Source organism: Brachyhypopomus gauderio, chromosome 11 (assembly GCF_052324685.1).
Source record: "Brachyhypopomus gauderio isolate BG-103 chromosome 11, BGAUD_0.2, whole genome shotgun sequence".
NCBI classification, from domain to species: domain Eukaryota; kingdom Metazoa; phylum Chordata; class Actinopteri; order Gymnotiformes; family Hypopomidae; genus Brachyhypopomus; species Brachyhypopomus gauderio.
In genome coordinates, this window is record NC_135221.1 from 14,486,588 (window position 1) to 14,498,283 (window position 11,696).

Here is an 11,696-nt window from a genome sequence, read left to right on the forward strand (position 1 = left end):
ATGTCAAAGGGCTTTAATGGTTCTTCGTGTCTTTGGCATGCACAGTTGCTAAAATGGCTATAAATAGCTTACCCTAAGTGACATGAGTGAGTTTTCATTATATAAAACTACAAAAAAAAATTTCTTTATTAAAAATAGTCAGCTTTCTAAAATAAAAGTCATAAAAAAACACATTGCAATTACTGGTGTCTCTAAATTTAGAACTTTGCACACGTTCCCTGCATCAAGACAACAGCAGACAGCAATGCTGAGTCTTCTGCAAGGCTGGGTCAGATGTGAGAACAGCTACTATAAAGAGATGTGAGGCCACTGTTTCACTGCGGCTCTCTCCAGAGCCTCCAGAGTCTTTGATCATTGCTTGGTGTCCGGGTACAGATGCCACCCTTACGAACTCACCGACCTCCTCCATAGCAGCACTGACATCACCGACAATTACAGCTTTGTCGGCAACAACAGCAGAGAAAGCAGTAGAATCCGTTCAGCATGTCGGAGTTTGGGCTGCTAGGCTTTTTGTCAGTCGACATTTTTTGTGTGTATATAGAAGCATACTTAAATAATTGCACTGCTAGAAGACTGAACACTGACCCTGTGTTAGTCTACTGGCAAAGACAGCTAGGTTTATAAAGGCCTGGTGTTTAGTGGAGTCCAGATGCCACGTGTACTAACAAGATTCCCAGGGCCTTCAGAAGAAAACATGTCCATGACATGCACACGAGGCTCTCTTCTGTGTGTCTTTCATTCCTCCTGTCAAACCCTATTGTTCACTGACAGGAAGCTTCATGTCTCCTCCGAACACAGATTTTCATTTAATCAAACTTCTCTTTTTCAGCAGACTTGGTGCTTTTACGTTGTTGTTATAGTTTGATACCAACAGAGTCTTTCTTCTGGCAAGACTCACAAATAAATGGTTGCCATGGAGATTACATGTAATTGTACTTGTAAAGACTAGATGACCTGAGAAAACAGTAAGTCCAGCTGTGGCTGGTTACTTAGCAAATCTCCATAACATCAGCATTTTTCAGTAGCATTACAGTGCGCTGAGGAAAGACCTCCACTTGTAGGCAGCAGTAAACATAACCCTCCTGTACATGGTGGGCCTTTATATTGTGATCACGTGAGTTCAGTGAATCACTAATGTCTTGTCTGGACTCAGCTCCAACTTAGAAGAACCTTTACATAGTGAGCTTAACGTCAAACAAATGTATTCATGGTGTGAGTGAAAATGGCAAAAAATTTGTTTTTCAAATAGACCATCTCTCTTTACCCAACATAAGGTTCTTGTAACAGCTAGAGTTTGTGTTAATATTGGTGCAACGACTTCCACACCTTCATGATCTCTAGAACCACCATGATTCATCAACTCAGTTCCCTCTTGGTTGCTCAGGGAATTATCAATGATTAAGGAATCTTATTAAATATAATTAACTCATCACTCAGCATGAGTCACATAATAATAATTATATTTCAGGCTAGTAGTATGAGCTAGCAGTATGAGCTAGCAGTGTGAGCTAGCAGTAGAAGCTAGCAGTATGAGCTATCAATATGAGCTATCAGTATGACCTAGCAGTAGAAGCTAACAGAACGAGCTTGCAGCATGAGCTAGATGTGCAAGCTAGCAGAGCAAACTAGCACTACACACTAGCAATGTTAGCTAATCCTGCAAAACTCTTATTTGCCCAAATGTTGCTGATCTTTCGAAGCATTACAACCCATCCTGACATCAAACCCCTAGCTGAGAAAGACCTACTGTTAACCCCCAGTTAAGGCAGACCTACTGTTAACCCCCAGTTAAAGCAGACTTAATGTTAATAATAATAACATTTTATTTAATAAGCGCCTTTCAATACACCCAAGGACACTGCACAATAAAAGCGAACAATAGAAGGAAAATATAAGAACGTTAAAATACAATTTTTACGTTAAAATACAATACAAAAATACAAATAGAACAATATAGGCTCAGCCATAAGCCAACTGAAAAAGATGGGTTTTTAGATGTGCCTTGAATATAGTGATAGATGGGCAAGCACGTTAACTCCCAGTTAAGGCAAACCTACTGTTAACCCCCCGTTAAAGTACACCTACTGTTAACCCCCAGTTAAAGTACACCTACTGTTAACCCCCAGTTAAGGCAGACCTACTGTTAACACCCCGTTAAGGCAGACCTACTGTTAACACCCAGTTAAGGCAAACCTACTGTTAACCCCCAGTTAAAGTACACCTACTGTAAACCCCCAGTTAAGGCAGACCTACTGTTAACCCCCAGTTAAGGCAGACCTACTGTTAACACCCCGTTAAGGCAGACCTACTGTTAATCCCCAGTTAAGGCAGACCTACTGTTAACAACCCGTTAAGGCAGACCTACTGTTAATCCCCAGTTAAGGCAGACCTACTGTTAACACCCAGTTAAGGCAGACCTAATGTTAACCCCCAGCATCACCTACAACTCAGGTGAAGGACGAGCTTTAACTTAAATAGCTCCTAAACTCCAGGAACAATACTCCAGAGCATATTAGGGACACAAGCAATACAGGTGTTTTATTAAAGAATGAATTGTTTAGCCTGAGCTATATGAGGTTTAGCATATTTATTGGCTTTTATTTAATCCTATTACATTTTATGTCATGATTTAAAACAGGTAATAATGATATATGCAATATTGTTATGAAAAAAAAGTAATATATTTTACCATGTAAACTTTTTATTAATGATAAAAATAATTAGAATTATTGTTATCGTTGTTTTTATTAGTATCATTATTGTTGTTATTGTTGTTGTTATACATAAGGAAATTTTAAATCCCGCTTCAGGCTCCATAACTGCCCCTAGACTGAAAAATAAATCAATCAAATGAAAGTGATTTAAAGGGTCTATGTATATCTATTAGTGTTTGTCTGCTGTTAGCATATTAAAGTAGATGATGTTGTTGTCTGTTTCAAGGGTTATTTATGTGCATGTATGAGTCCTCTGTAAAATCATACACTTCATTCATACTTTACTGCAAATGGACCTTAGTGTAATGTAATCTGTTATCCCACCTATGTTCAGATTTTTATTCTTAATTAAAACATCATTGATAAGTACACTGCTCAAAAATAAAGGGAACACTAAAATAACACATTCTAGATATCAATGAATAAAATATTCCAGTTGAAAATCTTTATTTATTACATAGTGGAATGCGTTGAGAATAAAATAACAAAAAATGATCAATGTAAATCAAAATTATTATCTCATAGAGGTCTGGATTTGGAATCATACTCAAAAGTCTGATCCAACTTCAGTGGAAATTCCTCAAGACAAGTTAAAATGAGGCTCAGTAGTGTGTGTGGCCTCCGCGTGCCTGTATGACCTTCGTACAACGCCTGGGCATGCTCCTGATGAGGAGGTGGATGTTCTCCTGAGGAATCTCCTCCCAGATCTGGATTAAAGCATCAGACAACTCCTGGACAGTCTGTGGTGCAACATGGCGTTGGAAGCTGGATTGAGACATGATATCCCAGATGTGCTCGATTGGATTCAGGTCTGGGGAACAGACAGGCCTGTTCATAACATCAATGTCTTTATTATGCAGGAAATGCTGACACACTTCAGCTACATGAGGTCTAGCATTGTCATGCATCAGAAGGAACCCAGGGTCCACTGCCCCAGCATATGGTCTCTCGATGGGTCTGAGGATCTAATCCCGGTATCTAATAGCAGTCAGGGAACCTCTGGCAAGCACATGGAGGTCTGTGCGGCCCTCCAGAGAAATGCCTCCCCACACCATTACTGACCCACTGCCAAACCGGTCATGCTGGAGGATGCTGCAGGCAGCATAATGTTCTCCATGGCATCACCAGTCTCTGTCACATCTGTTACATGTGAACCTGCTCTCATCCGTGAAGAGCACAGGGCGCCAATGGCAAATCTGCCAATCTTGGTGTTCTCTGGCAAATACCAATCACCCTGCACAGTGTTGGGTTATAAGCACAAGCCCCACTTGTGGACGTCAGGCCCTCATAACATCCTCATGGAGTCTGTTTCTGACAGTTTGAGCAGAAACATGGATATTAGTGGCCTGCTGGAGGCCATTTTTTAGGGCTCTGGCAATGCTCCTCCTGTTGCTCCTTACACAAAGGAGGTAGCGGCCCTGCTGCTGGGTTGTTGCCCTCCTATGGCCCACAATTACCAATGGAAATTGATTCACAATCAGTCTTGCTTCCTAACTGAACAGGTTGGTTTCACAGAAGTGTGGTTGACTTGTAGTAAAATTGTGTTGTTTAAGTGTTCCCCTTTTTTTTGAGCAGTATATATGCCAACCAGTGAGCACTTGTTTAAACATTAAACTTTATACATTGTCTGTGGCGTATGAAGGCCACACGGCTGTCAGCTGGTCCAGCACTATGCACTAGGGTCACACCCGTGTGTGGGAATGTTTGTTAAGCAGCATGTACCACAATATGAGCAGGGAAGGACCCAACTCAGAACAGTCACATTTTCATGACTTGGAGGAGCAGTACAAAGAAACTGCCCAGTCCTGCACGAGAAATGTTTGGCCTCTTTCTTGAGGGAGAAAAAACTCAGAGCAGGAAACTGCCATTTCAGGACCACGGACAGCTCTCACACAACCGAACTACTGCAGAGCAGAAGAAGAATACTCAGAGAGGAAGATCCTCCAGAGGTCTGTGCTATTCATCCCACCAGCAAAGAAAGCTTTAATATTTCGTAAACAAGTTATGTTATCACCCAAGAGTGCTGAAGATTTAATACCAAAAGCCCATTCACATCTTGACAATATTACAAAATCTAACAGTCGACATAACACACAGCCTCATAAAAGAGAGAAAGAACTGAGATTATGCCAGTAATGAAATAAGTTATGACAATGAGTACAGTGATAATTGTAGACAACAGAGAAGGCTGAAGAGTGTATGTGATAAGGGAGAGAGAGGGAGAGAGAGAGAGAGGGAGAGAGAGGAGGAAGTGAGATAAAGTGAAGAGAGACACTGAGTGAAAAAAGGAAAGTGAGAAATGGAGAAAAAGGGACAGAGAAGAAGGGAGAAAGAGAAGGAAAGATACAGAGAAGGACAGAGAGAATGAGATGACAGAAAAAGAGGGAGATGATGAGAGAAAATAGAGAAGAGGGTTAGAAGGTAGGGGAAAGATCTCTGAAGGGGAAGTCAGCAGGATGAAGAAAGATGAATAGAAGATGGATATGAGGAACAAAAGAGGGAGAGAGGGAAAGAAAAAGAAAGGGATGAGATAGGGAGTGGAGACAGGGCAGCAGAGACAGGAAAGACAAGACAGAGAAAAAACAGATGGAGCAAGACAGCAAGAGGGAAAAATAAATGAGGAAGATGGAGAGATGAATAAATGGGGAAAGAATGCAGAATGGGAGAAGGAGGGAGAGATGGAGAGATAGAGGGGGAGATGAGGGAGAGATGGAGAGATAGAGGGGGAGATGGAGGGAGAGATGGAGAGAGAGGGGGAGAGGGAGGGAGAGATTGGATAGAGATAAAGGGAGAAAGGAGAGAAAGAGAGAAGGAAATTAAGGGGGAGGGAGGAAGCGAGAGAGGCAGAGAGGGTTGGCCTGGATCTGTGTCCGCTAGTCCTACCCCAGGTGACTTCACAGCAGCACACTAAAGTGTTAAAATAGGGCAGAGCAGAAACTCCAGTGTTCAGTGAGGCAATAGCAGGCCAGCCACGTGACAGGGGCAGCTTCTGCACACCAGCAAAGGGCAAAAGCAACCCAGCCAAGATCTATCTTCATCCAGACTGAAGCACTTACAGCAATTACTGCAATTCATATAATAAGCTTATATTTATAGAAGATGGATCTAGCTGGCTTTGATCTGTTCATGGATTTGACTTCGTCACATATCCTCCTTTCACAATCTACCATCAGCTCAGCTTTCTCACTTATGTGCGCAAAAATTCCTTTCATGTCTGAAATCAGGATGATGCATAAAACAATCTGCTGCCACGACCTTGCTACTGCCACCGAATCACCACTGCCACTGAGTGACCACTGCCACCAAGTGACCACTGCCACGAGTCACTACTGTAACCGAGTCACCACTGCCACCGAGTCACTGCTGCCACGAGTCACTGCTGCCACAAGTCACTACTGCCACAAGTCACTACTGCCACGAGTCACTACTGCCACGAGTCACCACTGCCACCAAGTGACCACTGCCACGGAGTCACTACTGCAACCGAGTCATCACTGCCACCGAGTCACTGCTGCCACCGAGTCACTGCTACCATGAGTCACTACTGCCACGAGTCATCACTGCCACCGAGTCACTTGCCATGGAGTCACTGCTGCCACGAGTCACCACTGCCTCTGAGTGACCACTGCCACCGAGTCACTGGCCTTCTACACACAGCTCGGTGTTGACGCGGACACCAGGGCCGGGAGAGGACATTCCACAAGGATCCTTCTCTCTCACTTATTAGCCCCATGGGAAAGAGGCTAGCGTAGCGCACTCCCTTTCTCGTAGTAATTACGAACAATAAGTGCACATGCAAGGTGAAACGGTACATTGCCAGGCAACAGAGTACTGGGGCTTATGGGGTTCATTTGGTACCACAAAATCTCGCTGCTTGGCAGACAAATCTGGTTGATTTTGTCCAACATTTTTTGCTGAAATGTTACAAAAGTAAATAAAAACATTAATGCCATCAGCAAGATGCTTTAGAATGGTGCTGAGGGCCCTGTGTGTAATAGCCAGTGTGTACAGTAATAATGTTCTCACCCATAGCCAATTCAGCTCCATAACACAAGAAACACTGAAACTGAAACGAGATACTTCACTCAGACTCCTGGTCACCGGCTGTCTCGTTGGGGTGGGTCTCGATCCACCTTAGAATTCTAGATACTTACCACTTCAACATGATGGGAATTGGCTCTAGCTACACTCAAAGATGTCACCACTGACATTAGTCTCTTCTGTTGCTATGGAGTCACAGCTTGGAAAACCCAGGAGACCCACTACCCTAGCAGCAGGAGGGAGGGGGCCAGGGCGCCTGTATAATACGCCATCTCGGAATAATGCTGACCCAAAAAAACTCGCCTAAAAAGACGATACATTACCATCACGGTTTCTACGGGGGCGGGGGGCTCCACAGTCCTCTGAGGCACTAGAGACAAATGCGAGCAGAGTGTCACAGTGCCGCAGTTTTACTGGAGATGGCAGGCTACCTTATCATACTTCGTGGGGGGATAAGATGCTATAGCTGTTGGTTAGGTAGGGGTGAGTAGTAGTTACTGTTTTATATGTACTCAGGTAGGGGTGAAGAGTAGTAACTGTTTTATATGTACTCAGGTAGGGGTGAGTAGTACCTACTCTGTTATATATACTCAGGTAGGGTGAATAGTAGTTACTCTGTTACATGTACTTAGGTAGGGGTGAATATTTGTTACTCGGTTAACATGTACTTAGGTAGGGGTGAATATTCGTTACTCGGTTAACAAGTACTTAGGTTGGGGTGAGTAGTAGTTACTCGGTTAACATGTACTTAGGTAGGGCTGAGTAGTAGGTACTGTTTTACATAAGCATAGGTAGGGGTGAGTTGTCTGTTACACAGGAATGTCCAGAAGAGAACAACCCTAGGAATAGCAAAAATACTGTGCCAATTCTACCAAACCATCCAACTTCCAGGCCTCTGACAGGGTTAGTGTGAGAAAGAGATATGACCCCATCCAGAGGTCCATGAGAGGAAGATAGATCCTAATTATATTTGTAATTGTATGTGAGTTTTAAGCTCCTGTTTAGATATGAAAACAGCTTTGCATGATGTTCCTGTATTTGCTGATTTAAAATAGAAATGTGTCATAGCACAATGCATTATGGGCCATGTTCTACTGTTGATAACTAGATCTATGGTGACACAATCCCTCACCCTTTTAAGAGGTCATGTAGAGCTATGGTGATTCAATCCTTCACATTTACAGAAGGTCACTTAGAACTATGGTGACTCAATTCCTCACCTTTTCAAGAGATCTTCTAAAGCTATGGTGACTCAATCCCTCATCTTTTCAGGAGGTCTTCTATAGCTATGCTACCTCAATCTCTCACCTTTACAGGTGTTCACCTAGAGCTATGATGACTCAATCCCACACTCATTCTCTCACCTTTACAGGAGGTCATCTAGAGCTATGGTGACTCAATTCCTCACCTTTACAGGAAATCAACTAGAGCTATGGTGACTCAATCCCTCACACTTGCTGGAGGTTTTTTAGAGCTATGGTGACTCAGTCGCACACCTTTACAAGAGGTCTTCTAGAGCTATGGTGACTCATACCCTCACCTTTACAGGAGGTCATATAGAGCAATGGTGCCTCAATCTCTCACCTTTACAGGAGGTCATGTAGAGCTATGGTGACTCAATTCCTCACCTTTACAGGAGGTCAACTAGAGCTATGGTGACTCAATCCCTCACACTTGCTGGAGGTTATTTAGAGCTAAGGTGACTCAATCACATACCTTTACATGAGGTCTTCGAGAGCTATGGTGACTCATACCCTCACCTTTACAGGAGGTCATATAGAGCAATAGTGCCTCAATCTCTCACCTTTACAGGAGGTCATCTAGAGCTATGGTGCCTCAATCTCTCACCTTTACAGGAGGCCATGTAGAGCTATGGTGACTCAATTCCTCACACTTGTTGGAGGTTATTTAGAGCTATGGTGACTCAATCCATCAGCTTTTCAGGAGGTCTTCTAGAGCTATGGTGCCTCAATCTCTCACCTTTACAGGAGGTCTTCTAGAGCTATGATAACTCAATCCCTCACCTTTACAGGAGGTCTTCAATAGCTATGATGCCTCAATCTCTCACCTTTACAGGAGGTCATGTAGAGCTATGTTGCCTCAATCTCACCTTTACAGGAGGTCATCTAGAGCTATGGTGACTCAATCCATCAGCTTTACAGGAGGTCTTCTAGAGCAATGGTGACTCAATCCCTTATTCCCTTATAAACTTTATAACTTTATTCCCTTATAAACTGGGTGAACTGAAGAAACCGCCCTGAAGATGGTGAGGGGGATTCCCCTCATGAGCCCCTTGACAAAAGAATGTTAAAAACAGTTCCGAATCGAGGACATGGTGCACGTACCATCTAGAACTGCAACAAAACCACACCCCTACATCATATTCATATATAAAAGTCTAGCTCATATCTAAAGTATGATTCACGCCCTTTCATTTTATAATATCTCATTGAGTATGTCTATCATACCACATATTCACAAGCAACAGTAACAAACACAAATATGCTAAAGGTTGTACAGGTTCTGGTTCAAAAAGAAATGTGTAACGAAGCTATATAACCAGTTAATGTAATTAAGAATTTTTTAATATAATTATTATCTCGGCAGTAATTATTATTATTATTATTATTCTTAAATCAATATTTCATATAATCTTTATTATCATGAGTAAATTAGCAAATTCAAGCAATATGAACAAAATCCCAGGGAGGACTTTTGTTTTATGAACCTAAACTATCCACCTCTGCTGACCCCTAGCACTAAACATTAACAGGTTTTAAATGGTGAGATTCACCTTTCTCTTTCACTGTGTGCTACCCTCCACCTCGAATGATGACAGAGGAGGCTGGGATTTGATGATGAAGAATTGAACATCTAGAAAATAATCTTGAAAACAAACCTTCAAGGAAGGATCAAAAGAAATGATCTTTTAGATGAGTTTAGATGATTCAGTCTAAAGGGGTAAAATAAAAACTTAAATTTGTTATTTAAACAGATATAGATAAATAATGAAACTAACAATGGCATATTTAGTATAAACGTTAATGTCAATATGTAGACAATAAGAGAACTCGTTAGAATAATTATCATCACACTCCATTAGCGTAACTTTTATTCCTATTAAAACAAATGTCCCCTCATTTCTGTCTTGAAGGAACAAGCAATAGCAGCACAGTACGCGTTGTGTTCACCACCATGCTATAATAAAGTAAACTAATCCTTTCAAGCCCGCTTTATGCCACGGTCAAATTAAAAGCCCTTTTCACATTTATGCGTTCACTCATTTTCTGTGCTACACTTTTTCTTCGCGGAACGCTACTCAAGAAACGTGGCAAAGTTTGTCCGCTTTGTGTTCTAACAACTTAAACGTACCGGATTGAAAAAGACAGAGAGGAGGCAAAAAAAGACTGCGCGCGCGGAGAAAGAAGAATACACACCCACCTCGCGCTCGCAGCACTTTCACGGTCTCCTGAACACCATCGCCTCGCAGCACCAAAATACAACAAAACTGTGCAGGAATTGTGAGGGCGCGTCGCCGGCCAGCAAAAGGGACACGAGGGAGTGACCGCTCGCGTTCGGCAGTACTTTGCAATATCACAAGAGTATTCCGCAGATGTGGAAAGAGTTGAATGCGCAGTATCGATTTGGAACGTAGTATAGCGTAGAGGGAGGATATTAACTCAAGAAAGCGTCTTTGGAGCAAACACAGCCCGCACAGGGGGGTGTATCTGGAGGCGGAGTCCAACGCTTCTGTCCTCTACACGATCACAGTCCTGGACGGATAAGACATGCCACAGACTTTAACGGCATGTCTGCAAACCCAACACGTCATTTACATGGTTACTTCGGGTTCTTTCTCATCATTTGTCCCACCAAATTCCAGGTTCTTCGAAATATACTACAAAACACTGAGATGAATGTGTGATGAAAGAGTAGACTGCTTTCATTTCAAACTGTGTTGATGTTTTAACCTCAATTAATCAATACAAGCTTAGTAGAATGGTCATGCGTGCTAATCACAGTAGGGTCAAAGGATTCCAAATGATTCCCTCTTCACCTGTGTGAGCTTGGAGGGGTTTTTTTCCTCGTCTTTCTCCCAGATGTGACAGATGTGTAGCTGGTACACACTTTGTGCTGATTCACACCAGCCAGCTGTAGAAGAAGGAGCCAGTACCTTCTGTTCTAAATCAGTCTTCTATTCTGACTTTTCCCCCTTCATTCCTTACACTCATTCTCTCTCTCTCTCCCTCTGTCTCTCTCAGTGTTTGGTCTAGATTCGTTATTCACTCATTACTTATGCCTTTAGCTTGGTTTGCCAGTCTGCTGTGACCGTCAGAAACAGGGTGTGTGGTGGAACCTGTCCAACTAACCTTCACTAAAACTGACATATTGCAAGACGCACAAAAGTAGGTCTCTGGTGTATTTATAAACATCTATGAGGAGTCTGAATTGTCTAGGTACAGTTCAGAAAACACTAAGAGTGGCTGAAATATTGATACAAATAAACAACTTGTGTATTTATATGCTATGTCCAGTAGATGGCCAGAAAGCACTAGTCAAATGTCATACCTTAGATCAGTGGTGTATCTGTGCCAGAGAGGCAGAGAAAGATTTCAGCCTATAATGTGCATTGGGTTTTAGGTAGAACTGCTAACAGAGCCTTGTTACATAAGGTGTTTTCCTACTGAGCAAAAGAAATTCTCAATTTGAGAAAGTTTTTTCTGATTTTATGTCTAGAAGTGAGAGGGTAGCCTTGCTTTGTAAAAGGTTTTCTTTCCAGTGTTGGCATTCTATACAAAAGAGAGGATTGGGGGGTCTTCTGTTATTACTCTGGCTTATGTTGCAATGATTGGAGAAAGAGGGCATCTCTTGGTGTGTGTGTGTGTGTGAGAGAGAGAGAGAGAGAGAGAGAGAGAGAGAGAGAGATAGAGAGAGAGAGAG

The 11,696-nt window shown here is 42.4% G+C and overlaps 1 protein-coding gene across 4 annotated transcripts in view; it reads right to left on the minus strand.

Annotated features, from left to right (window-relative positions):
* shank2b (SH3 and multiple ankyrin repeat domains 2b) overlaps positions 1 to 10,415 on the minus strand; it is a 93,070-nt gene extending 82,655 nt beyond the window's left edge. For all 4 annotated transcript variants that reach the window (XM_077022201.1, XM_077022203.1, XM_077022204.1 and 1 more), the window contains exon 1: positions 10,197 to 10,415. The gene's annotated coding sequence lies outside the window, so the exon portion shown is untranslated. The remainder of the gene's footprint in view (positions 1 to 10,196) is intronic.
* Between the last annotated feature and the right edge of the window lie 1,281 nt (positions 10,416 to 11,696).